Source organism: Meleagris gallopavo, chromosome 1 (assembly GCF_905368555.1).
Source record: "Meleagris gallopavo chromosome 1, MGAL_WU_HG_1.1, whole genome shotgun sequence".
NCBI classification, from domain to species: Eukaryota; Metazoa; Chordata; class Aves; order Galliformes; family Phasianidae; genus Meleagris; species Meleagris gallopavo.
Genome location: NC_139404.1, coordinates 85,508,281 through 85,536,039, shown reverse-complemented (window position 1 = coordinate 85,536,039; position 27,759 = coordinate 85,508,281). Strand labels below are relative to the sequence as shown.

The 27,759-nt window shown below is 39.6% G+C and overlaps 1 long non-coding RNA gene across 33 annotated transcripts in view; it reads right to left on the bottom strand.

The window, feature by feature from the left end:
- Window positions 1–27,759, bottom strand: part of LOC116217324 (uncharacterized) — a 353,825-nt gene that overhangs the window by 188,768 nt on the left and 137,298 nt on the right. For 26 of the 33 annotated variants that reach the window (XR_014887236.1, XR_014887246.1, XR_014887237.1 and 23 more), the window contains one exon: window positions 5,897–6,002. The exons of the other annotated variants lie outside the window; for them this stretch is intronic. This is a non-coding gene — a long non-coding RNA (uncharacterized LOC116217324). The remainder of the gene's footprint in view (window positions 1–5,896; window positions 6,003–27,759) is intronic. 33 annotated transcript variants of the gene reach the window in all.

Genomic DNA, 27,759 nt, shown 5'->3' with positions numbered 1-27,759 from the left:
GTCCTGGAAAACATAGCAGGAGTGTCAGCTGCCATCATGGCTTATGCCTGCTATGACAGCAGGTTGTATAACAGGGTTTGAGGCAAGGTTTCTGTCTTCTGATCTTTTACTGTGCAAGAGCCTGGCTACTACATTTCCTTCAAAATCAGGGGCAAAACATCAGTTCAAAGACTTCATGATGACATGATGACATCATTGCACTTAATGACTGTTTCAGCCAACTTGTGATCTCAGATTCCCTACACATTTATTTCTCTCTCCAAGTTCCCCCACCTGACATTTTTGCTAGGTGGAATAAACCAGGCCTGCTTGTATCCACTCTTCATGATCCACTCAGCTCTGACCAACTTTCCCCTTCTCTCCTTCCTTGCACAAAGCAGTCCTGCTTCTCAATAGCAGCATCTTTATACACGATATTTCCTTGTAAGATTTCACCTCTAATGACATTGGCAGCCAAGGAATTTTCTCACTTAATTTCTCTTTTGATAGTTTTTTCTCATCATCCTCTACAAGATCCTCACCTCTACCACTGTTTTGATTCTTGTTTGCTTGCCATTGAACAGATTCCTACTTTCAGTCAAGTTAATACCAGATGGATATCTGCAGCATAGGTAATCTTTATTTTAAAAGTGTGTATACATTATACATAACTCATTCCCTATAATTATTCAGTGCTCTCATTTCTGGAAATGACTGTTCTTCTTATTCTGTCAGGAAGTAATAGGATATTTTACAGTAGGTTCCTCTGACTGCAAAAGCTGCACTGTATACGATGTACTGATAAACTTACAAGAAAGCCTCCTCAAATGGTTTCTCATTTAAGTTATTGGGAAACTAGATGTATGGAAAAGAGTTTCCTTCAGCACAGTGCCCACCAATCTTGTTCTGTTATGAACGAAGGGCTTTGCACTCTCTCCCTTTCTCACCTCATTTTTCCCCACACACCTTAACTTGCACCCTCCAATTGCCTGCTCACACCAACCTTGACCTCCCAATCTTGTTCCATATACCTTTTTCCCCATTTAAACAATGAAGAAACCATCCTCTGCAATGTGATCCACAAGAACATTCCCTTGTCTTCCTCCAGTCAAAAAGTGGATTCTTCCAAGAAGAATTATCTTCAAACTCTGCCAGCTGGTGGCTATCATTTCACATTTTTCCTTTTTGTTTTTTGATAAATAGCAGAATTAATAAATAGCAGAATGAATACCATCTGACTGTACCTGTAACTTCTGTCCTCAACAAGCAAACTGCCTGCCATTGAAAGGTCAAGAAGTAAGGTGTTGAAGTATCTATACCTCAAGATGTCAAAGATGAAGTAGGAGGCAATGCATCTGAACACACGGCTGGGTACAGACACAGCAAGGAACATTTGGCTGCTGTCTTCACATGCCATGCTGACACGCCTCAAGGCCGACTTGTGTCAGCACAGCTGCTTGCAGCTCTAATTCTCTGTCTGTTTATGGGCCTGGCTCTCAGGCATGATGCTCTCTTTTCTAACAGCCCTGTCTGTCTCTTCTAAAGGAGAGTACTGGGATACCTCAATTCCCTAAACAACAGTTCCACTGCCCGGAGGTGATGGTGCTGATAATTTGTAATTGTGACAGTTCCCTCCAGTCTCTCTCTCTCTCACTGGTAAAAGATTTGATGCTGCATATATTTGGCAGTGTTACTGACAGAATGCTCATATCACAACAGCTCTGATGGATGCTTTACCAATGTCAAACTAGAAATCAAGGAGCATTAGTAATCAAACACACACACACACACACATACACACACACACAAGCTTCCCACAAATTTCTTTCTTTGACTGAGGGACTGAAGTCCTCAAATTCATCATGGCATACATGTACCAAGTAACACAAAGTTTAGTTCACAAGACCATCACGGAGCTTTTTGTCATCAATCTTTAGGCTGAATTAAGACTACAATTGATGTAAATCTCCAATTCTAATTCAGTGCTAAGAGCATATGACCGACCAGAACTCTTGCACCCTTAACCTGTTTGATAAAGAATGTGATGATGTGATCCCCAGAGTGCTCATTATTCCTCATTCCTTATGCATGCTATCCAGGTATATTTACAAACCAATCAAATACAAAGGCACTTCGTTATGAAAGCTGAGTTTGTCCTGCAAGCTGCATTTTTTCAAGGAAACATAATGTATTGATCAGCCTCTGCCAGAATAAAGCCCCATCGATGCCTCAGCCCAAAATGTGATACAACATCATGATTGTTGCAGCTTGTGGAGATGCTTAATTCCTCCAAGCAGTCACATAGGGCGTACTAACAAACGCCCTGCTGAAGAAAACTGGGTGGAAAACCATGGCTTAATGAAACACATGAAATTGCAATCATATTCCAGTCTGTTTCTGCTCACTTCAATATTCTATCAATTCACACTACCCTGCCCTTAACCTGGAACTCTGGGAGCAGACAATATTAAATGTGATATGGGAAAAAATCCATAAGGTGACATAAACATCACATTCCTTGTTCATTTTTACTTCAGCATGACTTGCCCTCTCCTCTACCTAATGGTTCCTACATTTGACCAGCTTAAAATAAAAAGACTGCATAGTGGAAAACGCTCATGCAGCACATTCCAGAGGAAGCAGAAAAATGCCTAAAGAACATTCAAGATATTTGCCTTGAACATTACATGGAGAATGAAAAAGTGATATAGCGGGACAGCAGCTAATACCATATTTCATATAACTGCATATTTACTATTGCAAAGAAATAAAATGAGTTTCTGCAATGTTTGTGGTGTCATATAAGCCATTTTTCCTGTAGTACTCATAGGTATTACCATGAGTGACAAGGAAAAGATTTTTTTCTTTGAAATGAAAGATGAATTATACCTAAAACTGTCAGGTAAAGCTGCAAGTGCTACTGAATAACATTTTGGTGAAACAAGACCTCCCTGTTTTCTAAAAATTTTCTAAGTATTTTCCGTAAGTTGTGTTCTTTGTTCTCAATATGCATGGATATCACAGATCCCTCAAGAGTGGCAGAAACCAATTAGAAGCCTGTCAGATTTTTTTCCTTTGAGAAGCCTTAGACTAGCCAGCTGTGTCCTCATCCACAGAACAGCCCCTTTGTTTCCATTGCTCTACTGGGATCCACATGGACACAATGCAAAACACAGACCCTCCTGTGACCTCTTCTTCCCCTCCATACAGAAAGCTAATCAACCCTCTCAGTCTAGTTCCCCCTTCTTCCTTATTGATGAACCAGTATGCATTGGTTAATAGCCCATTTCCCCTTAACCAGCTATCAACCTTTTAATCTAAGATCCTGGTATATCACTCCTGTCCAAATTCCAACTTCTACATGCTGCCTGCAAGGCAGCAGAAGGTAAGGGAAGTAACTGTAACTCTGAACTAGCAGCATCATGCAGTATGATGCTAAGCTGTGGCCCTACAGCTTCTGGTACCTAGGTGAAGTTTTCCAAGCTACGCTGCATAGATTATGCCATTTTGCACATCCCCTCTGGAAGTCCTGCATCTCCAATGCAATAAGAGACTACAACTCTACATTTTAAAACAAGGAGAATTGGAAATCCACCACTTAAATTAAGTGGCAAGCTCCACTCACTTGGAGAGAGGAAAACTGATTGGTCCATAGGGTGCTAGCTGCTACCATGGCAATAAGCACCTTAAGAAACCACTTTTAAATCAGTAGTCTGAAATCCCTGTCTCTGAGATGGGATGCCTGTCTGAGAGCTTTGTGGGACATTAATTTGATCTGGGTTCATCCTCCTCAATTCACTTATCAACTGGTACAAGAAAGAGCAGCTCAGCTGCGATCCATAAATATCCTGACCTTTATGTTGCCTGCTTGGTAAAAACAGGATTTCCATATTAAATAATTGACACGTATCCAATACCAGAGGGAAGGAATTAATTCCTGTTCTGTCTCTGTACAATGCTTAAGACAACAGCCAACAAGCAAAAATAAATTGAAGGAAAAGTAATACTCTGGAGAAGCACATGAAACTTAAAAGACATATAGTTACAGATCACAGGTGACTGTAGAGGTTTTTTCTTCTAGCTAAGAGATGAGCACACTGCTAAATATATAATAAATAAATAACATGGGCAAAGAGAGACAGAGACAGAGATGGATAAAGGACTGTATCTATACACAGCAGAATTCATTGTTAGTCACACAGGGTATGTATCTATTTCCCTGGCCAAGAAGTGTTCTAAGTTTCTCTTTAAATGGGTCAGGAATAAGCTGGCAGCACCTAAAAGCTTTAGGGACTGTGAAAGTTTTTAAATTTGTTGTAGGTCCATTAAGAGAAATTATGCAAAGTTAATTCGTACTCCTGAATCTCCAGAATTGAGGATACTTATCTTCAATAGAATTTAATATTTGACATTGCAGGTTTCCAAAGATTGCTGCAACTTTGGAACAAGTATTGTTAAGCTGAATGCATTTAAAACCTAGCTGAGCATATATATAGTATCTTATCTGATTATAAAAAGAGTATTATTTATAGTAATTTTGTATTTTGCTGTTATCTCCAGTTACGTGCACACAAAGACACACAGTTTAAGAGAAACAACATTGAAACATAGGAAAAAAAGCTAACACAACTGATGTCTGACATCTCCAAATGCAATAGCAAAGAAGTATATTAGAAATACAAAATGGATATATCTTTTAAAACCTGAGTAGGTGTAATTTTGTGGAATTTAAAGGAAGATAAGAAAATTATATTTACTAACAATTTGTATAAAACCTGGTATTTTAGATAACCAGTATATTCATTTTATGCCACATCAATAATTTATTTTATTATCAAAAGCTGAACATACAAAGGGGAAGTCTTTCTGTCATCAAATCAATGAATAAATATACTTCTTGGATCTATTATATTAAATGTAGGAGAATGTGCTAAAAAAAATTCCAGCAGAAATCCATACTTCTAAATTCTCAATTTACTTAAAAATTCATTATCTCAAAAAGAAAATCTCTGGAGATTTTTATACTTGTTATACACACAGTTCTTCATTATCATGGAAGAAAATATTTGCTGTAGAAACAATTTTGTAGGTGCCAAATATGTATCCAAAACAGAGGTGGCAGACAAGAACAAACAAGATCTGGGCATTCACATAGAATTTAACTTTTGAAAACAACTGGTTTGTCTTATTGCTGTATTGATAAAATATTTACATTAACTCTTTTTCAAAGATAGGACAATACACTAGCATTAGAGCTGATGCTTAGCTCTAGAGAGGAAGCAGTAAAGAAACATCATCAAATCTATCTCTTGACAGCAGGAGGGCACAGAAATTGTAGAATTTCTTGAAATGTGCTTTACACAGAGTGAAATTAAACATCAAAAAATTCTATGCTATCATACGCTGTTACGCAACATCTTAGTAAGACATTATTGTTCTGATAAACTTGAATTTCAGAACTGATTTAAATCATTCCTTGGAATAAAAGGTGTTGGTACAAGTATAAAGATGCAATTATTGAAAAGTTAGAAATGTAGAGTTTTATGTACATAATGCTTCTCCTTAAAGGAGATATGTTTTCCATAGTACTTTTCCTCTGCAGCTCCATGGCACTAAAATGTACATTTTTTTTCCAAATCAAACCCTCCCTAATTCAGGTTTTACAGAAAAGTGTGCAAGTGGAAACAGAAAGCTAAAAACTGTAAAGTCATTTCCCAAGGCTCTTCATCATAGATAGCAGCATGGCAGTCATTCCTCTTCAACTATTTCTGATCAAACAAATAGACCATCCTGCCTGAATGCATGAAACTTTTAATAAAGGACCCTTCAAAGCATCTAGAAACCAGCTGAAGAGAATTTGCTTAGAGAGACCCCTAAAGGATGAATTCTAGAAGCAGTAGTGTCAGCTTTCCCTTACCTGTTTCACTCAGGCCAAGGAAGGAGCACAACACCTTCCTTCAGTGATTCAAAAAACATTGCCAGCAGGGTGCAAAAACAGATGGATTTACTCTCTGACCTAGAGACTGAAGAAAGAAAAAGAAAGTGAAGGTATGCTTTCAAATCCACGGCTTGGTGTATGTACCCACTCTGGATCAGGTCATTTCCACTCAGGTGGCACATCAGAACTCATTCTAGCTACCCCGACAAAATATATGGGCAGCTACAGGAAATGTTGTTTGCTGTCAGGGCAAATTACTATGCAGATCACCTCAACAGTTCCACCAGGATTTCCTAGAAAGCAATGGTATTACTGGAGGTGTCTCAGGTTCTGCCATTTAGTTCCCAAATACAGACTTTACATTGATGAGCATTGAGCTGTATAAAATGATATTCAGTTACATGGCAAAAGATATGTGCCAGTTCATTTTCCTTTGACATTCCTTGCCTTATCATCAGACAAAGGCTCCTGCTTCTTTGATCCCAGACTTGTATATTGGTCCTTAAGCTAATATATTGATCACCATTGTTAAGCCAACCTATATAAATTCATTAAATCATGCTAGACCTCGTTGCACCCATCTGTCCTCTTCTCTCACCCTAGAACAGGCTGCAAGGTGCACTTGGACCATTCCATGGGCAGCCCTTATCCTATGATCTGCTAAGTAATTGGTAGGATATAGAGATACAGAGAGCTGGCACTGCTTTGCTGCATGGTAACTGAATTTCACTTGGGCATTCCCTTGCTTATAGTCTGCTTAAGGACTGACTTTAAGAAAATGTTTTCACTCTGCACACCCAGAGGTTACAATAGCTATGCTTTTAATTATTATGGAAAATTAACTTTCTGTTGGAAAACTGTGCTCTTTACTAAGGTCAAAATTCATTTGGACAGCAAAAACATCCAAAAGAAAAAAGATATAAGCATTCTAGAGATAACAGTAATAGCAAGGCAGAAGTTGCTCTTTTCTCTTTGTTGCAAATGTATTATTTCAGAAGACGTTATCACTTGATAATAATGCTACTTCCATTGTATATAATGATAAATGGTAATTGCTTTTGTACTTCAGCATTTTTCACAGAACAATTTGGCTTCCAATGAATATATTAGTGACTCATTGCTGTAAACACTCTCTTTACATCTAGGCCTACAATGCAGAACTAGACAAAAAAGTCAGAGATAAGTATTTTATTCCTTGTTTTGATTTTTCTGAGAGATAAGATTTTTTTCTTTGAAATGAAATAAGGAATTATTCAAGAACTCTCACTTTAATCTAGCCATGAGCAGTACTCTAAGCCTTCATACCGCATCTATAATTTCAGTTCCTCATTAGATTTGTTTAGTGTTAGGCCTGTGATCAAAGGATATCATTTCTTTTGCATTCCCAAGCCTTCCCAATAATGTAGAATGCCAGACTTTGTGGGATGAAGTAAAAAAGAAAGAAACCTCCTCTGTTTTCCACAGGAACAACTTTATTCTCAAAGCCTAAGTCATCCCACTACCCTCAGATGTCCCTTATGTAATAATCCACATAAAAGAATCCTATTTTTAAACACCTCCCCCCAGTTGGCTTATGCCTTTAACAATTGCTCTCCTTTGTTACCTCTGTTCTCTTGTAATTTTAAATACATTCTTCACACTGCTGAAGTCTCAGTGCAAGGACATTGAAGTACAACAATGCGTTGCCCAGGGTGGTGCTGGAGTCTACCACATCAGAGGTCTTTAACCAGGTTAGAGAGTATCTGCCAGAAATGGTTTATGTATTGCTCATCCTGCCTTAAGGTAGAAGGACAGACTAAAAATTTTTCTATGATATGACTGTCAATAGCATCTTTATTCTTGCATTGACTAAAGATTTATGAAAACAGTAATCTGCTGTTTCTTTGGATTAAAGAATTGAGGTTGTGGACTCTGATATTGTCACAGTTCCTGTTGCTGGGCTTCAGGTAACACTAACCTCTTTGATATATTAGTGCAGCACTGTTTAGCCTTAAGAATTGAATTTGACCACCACATAAGGCTGAACTGCTTTTCTGTACAAAGGACATGTGGAGTGAATGAATGAATGAGCGTCTTTACCTATCTAAGATTCTTCTAAAGGACTAAAATAGTATTATAATGGTTCCTAGACCTTCCACTGATTATGTGATTTCTGTGCTGGGAGTCCACCAAACCATATGCTTTCTTCAATAAAAGGCTTATGATTGCTTATAGCATATGTGATCATCCTCTGAAAGATAAGAATTTCATATGAAGCATGCTTGGGAATAACTTCTGTAAAAGCTTCTTGATGTTACACGATACCATATAATTCATTTAAATTACTACAAATTAATAATAGTTTTTCCATAGCAATCCTGTTTTTCCATATCATGACCTGTTGCTGCTATTACAAAATATTGGCCAAGTGACCACTGAGAAACAAAAATGGTGTTAAATTCAACAGTAAAAAGCTGAGATATCATCTTCAATTTCCTACTCAATTCAAATCAAAATGGCAACAGAAGGATGCGATTCAGCTGTTGAGTTGTTGTATGTGCAGTTATGAATGTAGTCATGCATTTGTGTGACAAAAAAACAAAAACCAACAAGGAAAAATAGGTACAATGTTACTTATGCCATACATGCTATGCCATTTTCTTCTGGTTCTTTATCAAGAAAAAAAAACATGCCACAATTCGATACAAAGCAAGTAAAAATACCTTGTTTTACATAGCAAAATTCCTTACACACACACACCTTTAGAGATTTCCAGTTTCTTTTTTTCCTTCTCTAACAACAATGAAAAAGGTTAGAGTTTTCCACAACCCTGTAAAAATCTTCAGTATAATTCTTTCTGCAGATACAATAATATCCCTTACAGACCAAACAAACAGGACCAAATGATATTTTCAGGGTGTCTAAGGTTATTCAGAGGCTGAGACCTTGAAACACTCAAAGTTCCATGAGTATGGTATTAATGACCTATGCATTTGTTTATTATTTGCAGACAATACTAATTTGCAGAAACAGAGGCTCTCCGAATTAGGTACACATTATTCTCAATGAGGATGTCTGTGCCTGTGTCTGGTCCTTCAGTGGAAGAGCTCATTTGGTTGTCTCACCCACTTCTTGCAGAATGAATCTGCATCGCTCTCTCTATGGGTCTTGGGTAGCCTTGCACTGGATGGGGCCTCTGAAGTTAATAAAAAGAACAAAAAATGAGATATATCCATAACAAGATAGTTAATAAAGAAAACCAGGGATCACTTTTTCTCTTACCCAATTATGTTTAAGCCAGAAAGAACTACAGATATTGAATCTACAGCTTGATGATTAGGACATTTGAGAGACTGTAATTCAGGACAAGTTAGAGAAATCTGTGTCTGTTTGTACTACACGTGCTTAACTGCTATCCAGTTAGTCTAGATTAATTCTCTTTTCCTAATCCTCATACTTCACATATCTCTTCTCTCTTGTCATTACTCTTCATGTTAATAGTTTCAGACAGTCTCTCTTTGGCTTTGCCTCAGGAGACAAAGAACAACATATTGACAATTTTTCTATTAAAGACAATTCTAGTTTTCACGAACTCAAGGCTATTTCTGAAAGAAATTTAGGCTCATGCTCATGAATATTCACCAAGACTTACAGATATCTATTTAGTTTTAGGAATACCTTTCAAATATCTGCTTTAACTTTGCTTTGTCAGATCCAAAGGAGATAGTCTGCACAGAATCCAGTGTATCATCTTTGAAGGGTTGAAGGGCAGCTGGGGTTTACCCACTGGCAGCTAATTGGGATCACTGCTTTTAGAATTCATCTGCATCCTTCTGCCAATATAATTCATTGTGTCATCCCAATAAAGCCATCAGAATGTCAGGAGAGATTAATTTGCTTCCCCAAGATTAAAGCAGTGAACACATCAATTTAATCGAGAGTTTTGTGACATAGTCTCTTAATCACCATCAGGGTAGAAGGGTTATGTTCTAATCAGAATTTTATAATCGTTAAGCAAAAGGTGAAAAACAAATTGACTGTTTTCCAGTTTGGCAAGTTTGTAAATAGCTGCTGATAAGAGCAAACAAAGTATTACTGCTTTTATCAGTTCTCCACTTCAACACATCAGCTCTGTTTTGTCAACAGGAATAATTCAGCTGAGCTATAGAAATGTGACTCTGAATGCATACATCTCCACCAGGAAACCCTCTCCCAGTGCTTTATGACAGCAACCATATTGCTCTGGTGTTCTGTTGAGTAAATAGATAAAGTATGAGAGCCCTGAACTTTGAATCAAATAGATATCTACTGTTGTCTACCCTGGAGCTGGTGACATCTTGCATTAGCATGGCAGACTGGGAAATGCCAGCTGCCAGGTAGCTGCAGGAACTCCACTGACCCTGTTCCATACTGCTGCTAGAAGGAAGGACAGACAGCCTCCCTTCTGTCATGAAGATCAGAGAACGCTATGTCATAACATAGTAGAGGAATTAATCTCAAAAAGTTTGAAAGTTTAGATAAACCTCTCATTTTCCCATCATACACTGCAGAGATTACTCTTCTCCCATCCATATTGTTTCTGCTCATAGAAGCCCTTCCCTTTCAGAACTTTATCCAATTCACTTCACTCTTCTCACTGACCCACTGACGTCGGCTGAGAAAGAAACACCCTCTGTGCAACACAGCATGCCAATCTCTGATTGTTCTTCTTCCTCTCACAGAATAGTCAGTTTGAGTGGACTCTGAACAGGAAAAAACACAAGCAGACCATCCTTGGCTTGTTTTCCAGATAGTTCACCCATATCAAATTAATACAGACAATATTTCTATACCTGGGGATCTTGCATTGTTTGGCCTTCAAGTATTTTTTTTCCCCTTGTACAACTCTCCTAATGTATCAGAGATGGAGCTGCTAAAACCAGGAGCCAGTCTAGAGCTCATGGAAGTTACAGATCAGCAGTGCTAGCATGAGACTCCTTGGCACTGTACAGAAGCCATGCTCTGCTTTGTTGCTGCATCTCAATTATGGGACACACCTGCTGTCCTAGTCCAGCTTCTCCCTCAAGGGGAGCCTGCTAATGGGCTAATTTATATGGTGCATAACAGGGGATTTAGAAGGGAGGCCTTAGAGACTCATTTTCACCTGGTGTCTTATTAGGGCTTTGAGCCCAATTCACTGGGGATGAAAAGCCAATGACTATAACTCATTTACATCATTTAGTTCTCAATAGGTAGCCAGTTAGTGAACAACAGACTTGCAATGATTTTGTGCAGGTCATTTCCTTTAACAGATGTTCCTTTGTGAAGTTGCTATCCTATAACAGTTTTGTGGGTTCCCTTTGTGAACAGACCTTTCAGTCAGGAGCAATTTACTCCTTTGTCGTCAAATAAATAAATAATAAAAAAAAATCAAATTAATTTCAAGTTAATAGTAAAAACACAACAACAACATATTTTCCATTTCTACAGTATTTCAGCGAATTTCACACTCTTGTACTTTAAACATAGGCTGGCAGCACAGAATAGAGCTTTTATTGTTTTCTTAATGACCTGAGAGACAAAGAAAAGCTTGGCCACAGTTCTGAGAATTCCTAAGCCTCTCTATGATCACAGAATCCCAGAACAGCTGAAGCTGGGAGGTAGTTCAGGAGATCACCTGCTCCATTTCCCCTTCTCAAAGTAGTGCCAGCTACAGCAGGCTGTTCGGGACCATGTCCAATTGATTTTTGAACATCTCCAATGATGAAGGCTCCACAACCTCCCTGGGCCATCAAATCTGTGGAAAACCACCCTTCCACGGATTTTTTTGTTGTTGTTGTTGTTCTTATTTTTAAATAGAATTTCTTTTATTTCATTTTGTTACTGTTTCTTCTTTTTATTTTACTGAGTAACCCTGGCTTCATCTTCTTTATACCCTCCCAAGAGACATTTATGCACAGTGACAAGATCCTCCCAAGGTTAAGTAAGTCCAGCTTCTGTAGCTTCTCCTCATGTGACTCTGTCTCCAGTCCTTTTATCATCTTAGTGCACCATCACTAGATTTGCTCTGGTATGTACACCTTTTTCTTGTATTTGGGCATCCAGAAGTGGACACCATTACAGATGTGGTCTCACCAGTGCTGGGTCCAGTAAGAGGTCTACCTCCCTTCATCTGCTGATGGAGCGTTTCCTACTGTAACCTTCAGTGCTGTATATATCTGCCTTCTTTGCTTCAAGGGCATATTGCTGGCTTACCTTCATCTTGGTGTCCACTAGGACACCCATGTCCTTTCCTGCAGAGCTGCTTTTCCGTAAACTGGCTCCCAGCATGTCCTGGTGCATAGGATAAATCCTCCTGGAATAAAGGAGTTTGTACATCTGCTTGTTGAACTGCATGAGGCTCCTCTCTTGTCCAAATCCCTAAGAATGGGAGCACAGTTATCTATCAACCACTCCTCCCACTTTTGCATCATCTGCATACTTGTGGAGGGTACACTCTGTCCCATCTTCCATGATAATGAAGACATTAAACAGTATTGGCTGGCCCCAGTGCTGACACCTGGGATATACCACTACTGACTGGTCTCCAGCCAGGCTTTGTATCACCAGTCACACTACTTGGAGCCCTAAAAGCCAACACTTTCAGTCCACCTCACTGCTTACTTATCAAGTCTGTACTTCATCACTTTGTCTACAAAGACACAAGAAGTGGAGATGATCAACATATTTCTCACTGAGAAAGTCAACACATCATAGAAGACTGTCAGTTTGGCCAGGTGACGTTTCCTCTTCATAAATCCATGCTGACCACTCCCAGACAGCTTCTTATTTTTCATACTTAGAAATCATTTCCAGAATTATTATCTCCATCACATTTCTGTCCCCAGTCCCACTCACAAATGGTTTCTGTAGTTTTCCTTTTGATGCTGATGTACTGGTAGCAGCCTTTCTTGTTGTCCTTCATGCCCATTACTAGACTCAACTCCAGGTGGACTTTGACATCCCTTACTTCATCTGTGCGTATTTGGACAGCATCTCTGTATTGTTCCCAAAGTCATCTGACCCACTTTCACAATTCTTTTATAACTAAAATACTCTGAAATACTGCATATCTTCATATCTTAAAGAATCGTAATAAGAATTAAAGGTATTCAGAAAACTTTTCAGGGTAGTAGTGTTAGCCGCTTGGGATGGGATTTACTCCATCCAGTTTTAATGACCAGAAAAACACGTATCCAATCCAAGTGAATTATCCCTTGAAATTAATCCTAAAGTGATGAACTGCCTCCTGGAGTTGACTGCCTCTCCCAGCTGAGTACAGAAACTCTGAACAGATAAACACAGTTTAGAATATATGTCTAATTTTCAGCTGACTAAAACAAATTTCATGCTTCAAACCACACAGCCCCACTCTGAGCATTCAATAAAGAAAATAAAATGGATACATAAAGATTTGTGTTTGTGTGTGCATTCACTAACACGCATGTTCAGATGCTGGGGAGCTCACCTCCAGAGGAAGAAGCCTCTTACTTCTAAGAACTTCGACAGTATAAGCTCCAAATAGCAAAGTGCACTGCATCAGAAATGCAGACATATGCAGAATTATTTTCTCTTCATTTTAAAACAAATTACAACAAGTTGGGACCAAATTTAAAATTCTTGCAATATTAAAAAACTTTATTTAACATCTATAGCTTCCTTTTTGTTTGCCTGTCATTAGTAAATCATATTTCTATGTTAAAAAAAAAAAAAAGAATATACAGATGTACAGCTATACAGGTACAAAATGATGTTGCAAGTAAGGCTATTTTTACTCAGGCAACAGATGTGACAGCATTACTGATACATGTAGAACTTGCTGACACCTTCATACCTCCAAAAATCTGACTCAAAGTGACTTCAGAGATCACATGGAGTCAGATGCAGAGCTTGGACTACAATGACGGGGACTCAGTGTAAACTCCTCTGCTTCACCTCTTGTACAAACAAATGCACTGGTTGCTTGTATCAGCAGGCCGAGGAACAAGAATTGCTCCTTATGGGGCTCCAGAAGCAGCATTTAAACCTGTCAGGATTTAGCTAATTAATAGACAGTGGGAGGCTGGTAGGAAGCCCCATTCCAAAGCACTGTGTGGGACAGATGAAGAGATGCACATCATTTTGAGTCCAGCCTTCAACTGGTGAAAATTCAGGTAAATGCTGCCCAAGGAATAAGGTATTTCTTATTGTTACAAAAACATGGTCACACTTCTTTCATATAACAAGTACTAGTTATAAAAAATCTATCAGCAATGACTCAGCTGTACTGAAATCACAGTGATCAAACATTTCGGTTATTCAGAACTCCTGAATGTGAGGAGTCAGATGTTTTTAAAATCCCAGAGTTTAGCATGAATATAAGTGATCTACACAGAAAATAAAATATTTACATTAACTTCTGATTTTTGTTCTCTAAGGACCATTATTTCTGTGTATAATCTCAAATTATCCAATCTGTTTCCCCTTGGTTTGAACCCCAGGGGTAAGAACAGCCTTAAGCACCCGCTGTTAAAAGCTAGCACAAAATGTTGAAGCTTGAGATTGTCTGCTCCAAATCTTTCAGACGTGCAAGACTGACAAAGATCTTAATGGAGCAGTGACTTTGTATTTGCCACATTCTGCTGTCTGGAGAGGCAGATAATGCAGAAGTACAGCCTGGGCACCAGGCAGGGCCACAGCCTATTTCAGAGGAGATTTAATATCCGAAAGCTTTAGCTTATCATTCCCCACGGGCTGTTGTGCTCAGCTGCTGCCATTCACAGAGTCTGTGAAAACACAACACTGCCATGATGGCAGCCCATCACTGTTACACTTGTGTTCAGCAGCACAGCCTCATATCTGCTGCAGTGTTCCTGAACCAAGTTCGGGGTGCAGCCAGGTGCTTGTGCAGTGCCAGGGGCTGGGCTAAACACAGGCTGCTATCTGCCCTGGGCAGAGCTATGAGCTCGGCTCTGCAGACTTGGCCTAACCAAGAGCTCTAGCAAGAGTCACGGTGGGCAGCAGAAAATAGCAACATATACTGGGACCAAAATTAGGCTCTGAAATAATGTGGATTGTTCTCATAGCTGTCTCTGTCACGAGAGGAAAGAGTGAGGCTTGACGGGCATTGCAGTATGGGAGCCTTACTAAGGGCCCACAAGAAGCCTTTCTCCCTCCACTGGCACTAGCAAGAGCTGTGAGAGACTGGACTCTAAACGCAGCACCTTGGCTTGGTAAGCCACACTAAGATAGCACCTACTTGAAGACCTTGAGCAGGTCTGAAGAACAACCTGTTTCCTCAGTCAAGATCCAGAAAGTATTCAGAAGCTTGTTAGGAAAGTTTTGTCTTCTTGTATTCAAGTAAGGTTAAATTTTCAGGGACTGTGTGAAAAAGAACACAAGACTGAGATACTGAGAGGGAGCTTTAATAATCATGTTTTCACATGGGAGTGTAGAGTGATGCCTCACTCACAGTGGAGCCTTTCAGCACCCTGCATTCCTACATATTGTGAACCTCCACTTAGTTTCCTAGTTCACATGCTTATAGTGTGGGAACCAGCCTGGAAAGCTGCTGCTGCCAGGGAACATTTTGGACAGCAGTAGGGCTCAACATAGAGTTTGGGATCCATGCTCATCATTTGGGCCCTCACAATTAAAGACTGCAAAGCTGAGCTCCTCTCCTTTCCTTCTTTGAAATCTCTCTGGATTCTACCCTTCAAGACCAGCACTTTCTGGAAACATAGCTGTGTTAAACATCATCTAGCATGCAAAACTTGATTAATTGATTATTGCTTTTCAATAATTTCACAATGGCCATCTAGACACTTGGATGTAAGTCCAATACATGCTATTGATTAAAAGACATTAATTCTAAAATTAGGGAATGTCTTGAGTGATTCTAGGGTATTTACCCATCACTATATGTCTGTGCTGGCAGCAGTTCAGGGAGGCAGCTTAATAGGTCAGACAGATGACGTGCAGTGATGTATGTTCCATAGAATAAACCAGTCAGAAAATAGACACAAGCTTTTATGCAAAAAAGGGAAGGAATAAGAGGGAAGACAGCTAAAAGAAATAAGATAAAACTGCATGCTATTTTACAGTGCTCTGCCCACTGCTTTTCATTTCTCCCTGCATTTGCATTTCACACTGTGCAAATTGCAGTTACTTACATCACATTTCTAATGAATTGCTCCTGGGATCCAAACTCAAAACAACACCCAATAGATAGAGTTGCTGAAGTTCACCTCCACAGTCCTGGCTCTCATTTAATACTAGCATAGCCCATAGTATAACTTCAATCTGCTCTAAATTAAGCTGGCTGGAGGGGTTTGGGAAAAAAACAATTCCCTGCAGTAGACAAAACTGAAATAATGCTGCTGGCCAAGCCACCCACATACCCTTTTTCCAAAGAAATGTTTTCACTGATGTCTTTTCTGAAGAGACCAAGCAGCTATTTATTTAAATTTCCTAACTATGTTTCCCTTGGGTGCTGCACAGAATCCTCTATTGTACCCAGGCACCTTTTGTACCAGGACATCATTCTCCCCATGCAGTGATAGTGGTTTTCATTTCCTTATGTGTGATTGCAAAGCTCCGTGGCAAATGTCCACTTTTCCACTGCCATAAGCAGTCAGAAAAAAATTTAAAGTCAGCAGCTCCAACAGCAGCACAGAGATGCTGGCAGTGAGCTCACATTGCTGCAGGCCAGCGGTTGTGCTGGGGCACAGGTGACACTGTGTTGCTGACTGTGCAATCTGGGGTCATTGCCTTGCAAGCAGCAGCAGCTGCATGTCCTGCTGTCCTCATGCATACGTCTGCAACTAAAGAATGAGAAAGCTTTTCTTTCTTGAGGTTTCTATTTCAATAAATCTTCCTTAAGGAAGTCTTAAAGAGGAAGGGTCACATCTTCAGTCTTTGCCTGACATTTTTTAACTTCTGAAAACAAAAGGAGATAGTACATCTCCTCCTTATGCTTGGATAGCAGTCTCTTTTCCTTATGTTCTGCAGTTTCCCTTAGATTGGCAGCTCTTTCATCCTTGCATTACAGGACATGGTAGCAAACATTTTTCTCTCTCAGATATTTCTTCCTATAGAGGTTAATTAAAAAGAATGAAGGCCAGAGTCCCTACTGTCTTCAGCTTTGCATAGACATTTGCTGACCCAGATCTACTCACAGCCTGCCCAGGACTCACAGCTCATCAGCCACCATCTCAGCATGGCCTGCCAGGCAGTGCCTATAGGGAACAGGGTGGAGAAGACGACTACTGAAGCAGTGCTTGAATATTTCAAGATGGCAGCAATAACCTGAGTGATGCCACAGGGCTGGCAGGAGGCCTAGTCACTGAAATTACTCAGGAGAGGGCACAGGTGCTCAGCAGTGAATTTCAGCTGTTGAGATTCATAACTGTCGTAAATACATTTAACCGAGGAAGAGGCTGATGCTTTAAACTGTTTCTCCACAATGATGAAATCCATCTCGCACAAATCTGCTGTTAAATTTACTGGGTGGAGCAAGATAACATTGCCCTGTCAGAACTCCTCTCTCATTTTATGTCAGTGCCACGCAAGTGTAAATGTCCACACAATTGAGCGGCAAGAAAGAATCAAAATAAAACCCATTTCACCTCTCAAATTAGTTTGACTTTGCCTGCATGATTTCTCTGTCATTCTTCCAGTTCTCCAGTCATGCACAGACTTTCAGGTTAAACAAACCATTAATTTTAAATATAAGAAGCTCAGAAAAAAAAAACAAAGACTGCTAGAAATTTTTTTAGATACATATTTAAGACCTGGGTTTGATAACGTTGTTCCACAGACTGTTTTGCTGGGAAACTGGATTTCCAACTAAATCAAATATTTCCCTAATCAAAAACCGGAAAGTCAAAATATTTGGAAGTATGCTTCCTGTTATCTCAAGCATACTGCAGTTCAGTTACCCTCATTTTTCTGAGTTAACTGTGGTGTAGTTCTAGCTTCAGCACTCTAATGGGAAATTCACCCTGGAAGCTACAGGCTGCCAGAGAACCTGGCATTTTTAGAGAAGGCAAAGGAAGAGGAGGTGCCTGGCATACAACACCCAATTTGTTCTGACACCACTTTTAAGCACAGATGAAAAAGTAAGTTAAAACATACAAAGGTCCAACACAAATTTTCCCTTTATCTTGTGGGTTGTTCTTGACCCCACTATCCTAGAAGCGCTGATCCAGGCTGGATGCAACTTTGAGCAACCTGGTCTAGTGGGAGATGTTCCTACTTATTGGAGGGGGTTGGAACTAGATGATCTTAAAGGTCCCTTCCAACCCGAAGCATTCTATGATTCCATGATTTGCCAAGTAGTGCTCTTTAGGAAGGAGGAGCTGCAATCAGCAATGGTACATTTTCCCATCCCAATGAGCAAGGGATGGACAGTACTGGAAGAGGGATGCAGTTCTGCTCCCAGCATTGTAACTCTGGTCACTTTAGATACACTATAAAACTCAGAGAATTTCTCAGAGGGGTTCTATGAGGCTTAGTTAATTTTATAAACTGCTTTATGGCCACTATTGCCTGCGCGCAACAGGAATTGAACACAAAATAACTTGTTCTTGACTGAAAGGTAAGGTAGAAACATAAAATATGGCTCCTACAAGAGGAAAAGGCATCACTGAAAGGAATCTTATAATCACACCTCTGCCACCACATAGTTATTCTTCATTTCTCTGGTCCCACTCTGTATCTCTTAGTCCTGCTGAACAGCAAATACCAACACAGTGGGAGTCATGAGTTACTGAGAAAGCAAAAGCCCTCTGTGGTAGTGGTAAAAGCTAGTCCTCTGAAAAGAGAATGATATGGACAGACTGCTTTGCCATAATGAATTTGCTCTTTCAATCCTCTGAGAGCAAAACTGTCCTAGGGTGGAGTAGAGGCCTAATCCTCATTGAATATAATCAGAGTTCAGCAGAATATGGTACCCAGAACACTTTCTAAAGCAAGATCAAAGAACAAATTAAAAACAAAATAGAATCACTAATATCACTTCATCTTTTATTATTTAAAAAAATTCTGGTACCTGAAAGAAAATAGACAAGATGTCAGAGTTGCCGCACTTACTCTTTCAGGGAGAATATCGAAATACAGTTTCTGGATAAAATTACTGTTCTTGAAGTCTGATATATTTTAAAGCTCTTTGTAACAATTCCTTGCATAATTCAAATGGCCTCTACATGACAAACATCTAACGTATTTATGCTGGCAGCAATGCCAATGCATTTTTGTCATAAGAAGCTTGGAGGTCTGCTACAAATAATCTCCAAAGAGTAACTCTAATTAGAGGCTAAAGTTGGCATATTTCCTGCTATCTGAAATTAGATCAGAGAGTTAGGCTGAGATGAAAAAGCCCTATTAACTCCCTAGGCTTCCAGATCCTGTTTATTGGTGGAAATTAATGTTTTGAACTTTATCAGCTACTATCTAAAGAAGTCTGGAGTCAGTGGTAATAGAGCGATTTGTGGAAGACATTACTGCCGATTGCTTCTGCTGAAGTACCATAGGCACTCAAACTAAATATTCACAGAAAAAAAAACCACCTTTATTTAATGGTTACCTGAAGCTCAACAGTGTTCAAGAAAGCTGGTCGAGTGGCCAGCACAGTAGCCTGGCAATTTTAAGTGGGAGACATTCCTTGCTCAAAGAGAATACTTCATTAGTTCTGCATGACCTAGAAAACATCACTTTTGGGGGAAGGGTAGAAATGGGAGAGATTCAAGAAAGGCTGGCTATAGTTAATAACTATAGCTCATGGAAACAGAGAAGATCCTGAGCACTTTTTTTTTTGTGTTCAGTGACTACCATTAGCATTTTAAAAAATCTCCACTTGTCTTCAAGATTGCCATCTGTAAAACAGAAATAGCTCTGCTCTGCCTTGTGGGAACATTACATAGATGAACACTTTCCTCTACTTCCAATGCAGGCATATCACCAAATTCCATCAGAGGCTAACATCACCACAGCCTTGTCCCCACACAGCTCTCCAACTTCCCTAGCGCCTTTGGTGGTGAGACTTGAGTTTTATATCTCAGATTGACTTCCATGCAACTTCAGTGGCTCTGAGGTTTGTACGCTGTCAGTTCCTCCTCTTTTTTAGCTCTGCAGAACTTGCAAAATATTGAAATACATACGCTGCTTTAAAAAAACCAGGACTGGGAAAAAACAGGTAGAAAGACAAGGGGAACAACAGTATAAAGAGTAGCACAAGAAATCCTCTTCTTAAAAAATATATTTAAACTTCAGTTCTTACAATTTCTAAGCAAGCAAGACTTTTTCCAAGTTATATTTTTTTCATGTAAACACATGGGAAAGGAGGAAATTCTTACATCCTGGGGCTAAGCACAGAAAAACAATGTAATCCTAGAGTAGGCAGGTAGACAATAGACAGAGAGGGAAACACATTATTAGATCAGACTACTCCTGTTTGGACAGAGCCATAGACAGTTCAGTCTATCGTTCAGTTCTGGTAATCTGCCTGAGCAGACAAATCAGCGTCTTCAGCTTCTGAAAGCTATAGAAAAAAAAAGTAAAGCCAGGCCTTGTGTTTCCAAAGAAAGCTATGGCTTTAAAGCAATCCATCTTCTCATCAGGCGATGCGGAAACCTTCTGCAGAATTCATCTATCACAGCAGGAAGATTTATAATTTAATCAAATCTGCAGTAGAAACTTAATCTTTGTTGATAGAATACTAGCGTATCTTCCCATCTCCTCCACACCACTAATGCTACAACACAATCCTTTGCACTCAGGATTTGAGAACACTCTTCTCTACATTTGCCGCTGGAATGAGTGCTTATTAAGTTTATCTAATTTTTCTCCTTAAGAGGACAGACAGCATCTGTATACAAAGACTAAGAGAAGCAGAAAGAGTTTACCTCCTTGACCTTGCTATTGAAAGAGGCCTGTAGAAGTAGATTTTTGTGCTTCTAAAGCCTGGCAATATTTCAGCCCAGGTTGGTGGCATGGAAGCAGTCAGGGGCTAATATTCAAGTAAATGTAATTAATTCTACAAGCTATCCGAACACCCCACAGGAGGCAAGCAAAACACCTTTGCATACTACCGTATTTTCTGTATCGTTCTAGAGTTTTTTCATGCCCAGGAAGTTTACAAATTAAAAAAAAAAGAAAAATAGGAAAAAAAAGAAAGAAAAGAAAATTTTGGAAATTGGATCATGTAGGAAGATCTGGATGCAGTCAGAGATGATCAGAAAAATGAGATCAAACAACCAAGAAGCCCTCACCTGGAATGCTGAAGGAAATAATGAGCCCTCAGAACAAAATCAGTCTGACTTTGGATAATCTCTGCAGAAACATGCCAAAGGTGAGAAATTAAATATTCAGGCTGCAATAATATCGGTTAAAATAGCATTGTTCTCTATCTGACCAAAATAGTGACAGAGATTGTTTAACAAAGGGGAATTCTTCAGCAAAGATGAGTCCACTTACTGCTGGGAGCCAACGTGGAGAGATTTGATCTGCCCAGGGGATTTGAACCAAACACGGGGACAAGACCAGACTGAGTCAGATTGCATTCAGAAAGCTGATGTTTAGTATAGATCTGTCATATCTTACATGTTGTATGTGGGTGTTTCTTTTGCTAAGCCTGTTTCCACAGTGTACCAGTGTGCCCCCAAAGAACTCGATGAAACCTGCCAGCAAGCTGTGAGCAATTTGTGAGGCCCATGAAGCAACCTCTGGAGTTGAACAGGAGGTCTGTGCAGTTCAGTGCCACGGGGATATGTAACAAAGACACTTGAACACATAAAAGAAGATGTGTGTCTACTCAGGGAAATTAAAGCATGTGGGATAACGCAATTCAAACTAATCTCAAGAGTCTGGAGAGCATTAAAAAAGAAGGATAAGACCAGGTTTTAACAGAGATATCATATGCTTTTGCTAAAGGACACATTACTATTGTAACTGCAGTTTTCCAGCTGCAGTTAATAACCTCTGGTTTTAGCTCAAGTGAGGAGAGCACAAAGCAGCTCTTTATGACTCACCCACACTAGGAATGGCTCCACTTCAGTCTGCTTGCCACCATGGGCAATATCCCTCAGGGAACCTCCAGTTTACTGGACGTTCTTGCTATTTGATCTCTTAGGTTTGGCATGGTGGCAGAAAAAACATGTGGCATCTTGAAGAATATAGCTCAGTATTTGTAGAATTAGGACATGGGCAAACGAAATATCCCAACCCTTAGCTCTCTGAACCAGAATGGCTGTTCCATTCTACTCCATTTCCTTTGTTGACCCTCTCCTGGTGTCATCACGCAGAGATAAGAGCAGAGGCAGCATGCTGACATCCACAGCACAGTGAAAGACGAAGTTCAGAACAGGTTTTTGTGCATTGCATGCTCCATGTTCTGCCCGTATGTGCACTGTCTGTGTAAGCACTCCTGCAGAAGCTAATGCACACTCAAGCACATGCTCTCTTAGGTGTGTTCCAGTCGTTCCTGTACTGAATTGTATCTGTAAAGGTAGTCTCAAGACCTTCAACCTGCTCTTAGAACACAGTATGAATTCAGAGAGTGTGTCAGCAATTCCTAAACATCCTAAGACAAACCTGCTGACTTTTCTAACTTAAAAAACTAATAGCAGCCAGCCACAAAGTGAGTGAATACCAAAAAGCCCCTCTAACACTTTTGCTTCCACAATAGTAAGGAGAGACTTCTGCTACTGCACTACTTAACACAAAATGTTAACTCTGCTTTACAAACATTTCTCCATCTTCTCTATAAATGATATTTGTGTATAGAGATATTAGGTTTTGTGTCTGGCTTGCTTTTTTGTCTGTGTTTTTTTTTATTTTTTTTTGTTTGTTTGTTTTGTTTTTTATTTTCCTTCCTTTTTTAATATATATTCTCTTATTTGTTGGAGAAAGCAACAGAAGGAATTGTACATGGAGCAGGAATGGATAAATCTCATGGTGTTCTTGAATCATAGAATGGCCTGGGTTGAAAAGGACCACAAAGATCATCTAGTTTCAACCCCCCTGCTGTGTGCAGGGCCACCAACCACCAGACCAGGCTGCCCAGAGCCACATCCAGCCTGGCCTTGAATGCCTCCAGGGATGGGGCATCCACAGCCTCCTTGGGCAACCTGTTCCAGTGTGTCACCATCCTCTGAGTGAAAAACTTCCTCCTAATATCTAACCTAAACCTCCTTTGTCTTAGTTTAAAACCCATCACTATCCACCATCATAAACAGACGTGCATGAATTTTAATTGCTTTCTGCCCCTGATAGTTGCATCAAGTAATCCTGAACCTGAGTTTACCTGAGAAAAGATGGTACAGATCAGGACGTTAAATTATATGTTCCATGAAAGTATGAGTTGAGAATTTTTTCTGAAAATGCAACAAAAGCACGGGACAGATTTTAAGTCCAGTAGATACCACAAAAAGTCACCATCTTAAGCCATTCCAGTAAATTTCAACTCAGTGTGAAGGTTGCTTTAAGCATACAGGCTGTTATCTACACTGTTCTGTTTCTTTTAGTGCTGAAGAGAAACCACTGTATATATTAACACATTTGGTCATCCTTCACCGATCCCTAAAGTAATTACAGAGCTCTCTTGTAGTGCTGTGCTGGCACATTATTCTATACAACATAAGAAAAAATGCTTAGCCTAAGTTACTATAGCCTGTGTCAAGTGAGAAATTGGAATAATGGAGACAAATTGAAGGAATAGTATGCTAGGATTACAGAATAAATTTGAAAGTATTCCCTAAAATACTCAAGATTTAGGTAACAGGATGCAAAGGGAAAAAGAAATAGTTGAGCCCCAAGCGATGCGATTTTAAGGAATTTGTGAAATTACACATTCTGTAATGTGAAGCTGTCTATTTTTCTCTGCATTGGCAAACATTATGTGGTCAGGTTCCACAGGGTGCTGAGGAGCTACTGGAGACCAAGATAAACTGTGTTGGAGTCAGAAACCTGATATCACCAAAATCAGTGTTGGTACAAAAAGCTGTCCTGCACCCATTGCCTCTGCATTCATCTTGGCCCTTCCTGGCAGCACCTAGTCTGTGGGGCTTTGCATAGCTGCAGCTGATGCAAGGAAAACAACTGGATTATCTCTAATTGATCATCAAAAATAAAAATAGTACTGTATCTTCATAAAAGCATTTCCCCCTTGTTTCACTGAGTTGATGAGCAGAATGAACAGATGAACAGAAATAAGATAAATCATCTCCTTTTGGTCTCAGTTTCTAGCAAAAGATGTATGAGTATTATTTATCTGCCTCTAAGACAGGTAGACTTGAAGTTCTGAGTTTGTTCTTTTTTGTAGTAATATTTATATCCACGAAAAGGCATTGCAGAGAGATTTCCATTCCTGTGCACTAAATATTTTGACTGTTCTCAAGCTTAATTGCAAATCCAAGGTCAAGATCAACACGCATAAATTCCACAGAGTAACACAAGCAGAAATTATGAACCGTACTGTACCTCATTGTAACTGCTGGAGGTCAGGTCTGAATGAGGCATTTGCATTTGACAGGAGGTGTTTTCTCTAGCTTTTACTTCAGAAAAGTTTGTTGAAGCAGAATTTTCCATGTTGCATTCATGAGGGAGTAGTCATATTAACCTCACCATTCAGTACCATCATATATCACACATTCCTGACCAGTCTTTGCTCCTGAATGATCCAAAACTTACTTCTCTGTAGTCATTTGCAGTAACTGCTACATTTCATGGATTTTCAGTACAAAACAGGTGCCGCATACCAACATCACCCAGCATGAGTCAAGCAAGGAAAAATCCTGATGCATTCTCTACGGAATGACATCCCTGAGCCTAGAGTAAAACATGCATTTATGACCACTCTCCCTGCTCATTCCTCTACTTCCATTTGCATATCTCCTAAGAAAGCCCAACAGAAAACTTTTCACTGTTAATGCAAAGCTTGTGGAACGCAGTGAACTGACTAGTTTGGCTCGGCGTTGGAGCAACTCCATCAATTTCCTTACCTCTCTGCTAAAGCAGTTCTGATGAAATGGCCCTCCAGCTCTCTACATACAACTCTTGATGCCCAGTTAAAAAAACAACGACTATAATAACAATAAAATAATAATTTAAGAAGCTGAGGAATCATCACCAATTGATTTATTTTATTGAAAAACAAATTCTATACATTAATCTCACATTATAATATCAATATGGGATTCGACTGCTGTAATGGCTCTCAGGAAAATTGGAAGTGGGAAAAGAGGAGCTGATAAATCTTTGCTGACCCGTAAGAGCCCTAATCTCAGCCAGAATAGCTGTTTTTGCATTCAGGAATCTACAGCAACAGCTGAAGACCCTTTCTCTCTGGCAGAACAAATGCTAGAAGAGCAAACAGTAAGAGCGGCTCTAATCAACATGGATGCTTCTATTAGTGGGAGAATCCCTGCTTTTGCTGGATTGTTTGCTTCTGTTTCTGTCCTGTGCCATAACTGTCACACAAGACAGACAGGAAAGGGCCCAGGGGATGGACTGAGTCCTTCAAACTGCCAAACTTTGCAGCATAATGCAACATCTGTACTTTTCCTGGCTCACACCTCACCAATGTTACAGAATCTACTGCTGGAATTAGCTTAAACAGCACAGCTGATGTAGCCAGACCAGAACTCCAGATCACACTCCCAGATCGGCATGTTGGCTCAGCATTTTGACAGCAGTGGAGAAAAATGTGATTTCTTTAGTCACTAAAAGAAATGCAGATGGCTCTGCATATACCTGTAGGACAACTATCAAGTACTATCCCACAATAATTCATTGAACGGTTGCCTTCTAACATGACCCCAATAATACTCAACAATAAATTATTCTTGATTCTATCACAAGTCACAGTCTGTCCTCTAGTAACTTCTATTCACTCAGGCAAATGCTAATTTCAAGGTAGCAAATAGTGGGCTCGTTCAGTAGTCCTCAAAACTGGAAGCAGAACAGGATTTTATAAGTACAAAGATTAAGGAATAGGACAAGCGTAGGGCTGCCCTGCAATGTGAAAAGTAGGGTAAGGAATAGGTTTTACCAGAGAGCCAGACTGAATGCTGGGGAGCAATGCTGGATGTTTCTTGTATGGAGAAGGATTATGGATGCCCTTGAGCACAGTCATTAGCTCCTGCTTGGTTTTCCAAGGTCATTACATGTAAGAAATGGTTATCTACAAGACCTGAGCAGCCTGGCAGTCAGAGCCAGCACTGGAGATATGCATATCACAAGAGGCTTAGCTTATGAAAGCCTGAAACTGTACCCTCAAAAATTGTGTCTTGCTGGGACACAATTGAGGCTCACTGTGGTATTCTTGACTAATGTCATTTCTATAAGGGGCTGCATAAGAAACATCCAGAATGCATTCGGTCTGGTTTGGCATCCAGACTTCTGCATTACATCTTAAAAAAATATATATATATATATTTTTTTTTTTAAAGTTTTTTTTTTTATTATTTCTTTTTATACTAACTGGCTGTTGTTTATTTGCAAGTTAGCACAGACACTTCATAGTTGCTCCTGTGACAAGTTGCACTGGTACTGTCCTATAGAAATGTCCTATCTTCAGTGCTTTATACCAACTGTTTACTAGCCAAATGTTCTGAAACACTAGCTTTTATTTTGTATATAGCAAAATAAGTGCTAAAATAATGTAGTTGCGGTTGTAGGACTGCAGATCTTCAGAACAGGAATCCAGGACTTCTAAAGGGAAAGAACGGTGCCTCATAAAATACTGGCAACTGTAGCTAACCAATTGGAGAAAGTCCTTAAATAATGAAATCCTCAGTGAGGGTAATTACAAAGTGCAGACAAGAAACTCCTGTTCGGTAGAATGCCAACTGGTACAAGATCACAGCCATAGGTGGAAGGTGAAGAAATACTTTTCCACAAAGAGAGATGTCATTCCTTTGTGATGCATATCTTAAAGTCATGAGAGACTGAGAAGCTGGGAACAGATACCATAACACTGAACTTGACAGGGAAACGACTGCTGGATGATAAACCAATCACTTCTTGATAGGAAGGATCTGACAATGAAAATGACCTTTCTGTTCTAGTGCAGACAGCTCAGGGCAACACAAAGGCATAATTACAAATGCCCAGAAGGAAAATACTGAGATCCCTTTCTATTTAGCTTTGTGAGAACTCAGGTATTTATTCAGTTTTATAGTATAAATATAATATATATTATAATATATAATCTCAGTTCTGTCATAGTTTTACTGAGTAATCCTAACCAAATCATCTCAGAGCAAAATGCAAGTGACAAAGCCCTCCCACATTATCATGGGGGATTCTGCAATCTGCACAAAGCTCCCGAGTGCTTTCTGGCATGCTTCCCCAGCCTCCTCACAGTAGCTACCGATTTGTGCTGCTCTTTTGAGCTGGGGAGTAGAAGAGGATGTCATTGTGGTTGCTCTTGAGACAGCATTTTATAATGCAGTTCACTGTTGTGCTTGACTCTGGGTAAGCTTCACTGCAGAACTTTAGGACTGAGGTATGGTATATTCAATATCATTTAGACAGTATAGTAATATTTTCTGTGTATGACACAGAATAGATATCCTCAGGGAAGAGCTACTGCCATAAATCCTGGTTGGGTCCACTGAACACATCCTCTTACACTTTGAAAAATTACAAGAAGAGTTGTTTTTCTAGAAGTGATGATGACATTGATAGAAGGGGGAGGCTGCTTCGCTGCAGCTTGCAAATATGTTCTTCTCATCTACCCCCACCTGCAATACAGATATTTCCATCAGGCTCCAAGACTGCTAAAAGGTAACAGAAAAATTTCACTTGCCATGTATACAATATTGCAAAGAGGGTAACAGTTCCCTCAATCTAAAACTTAACGGTAT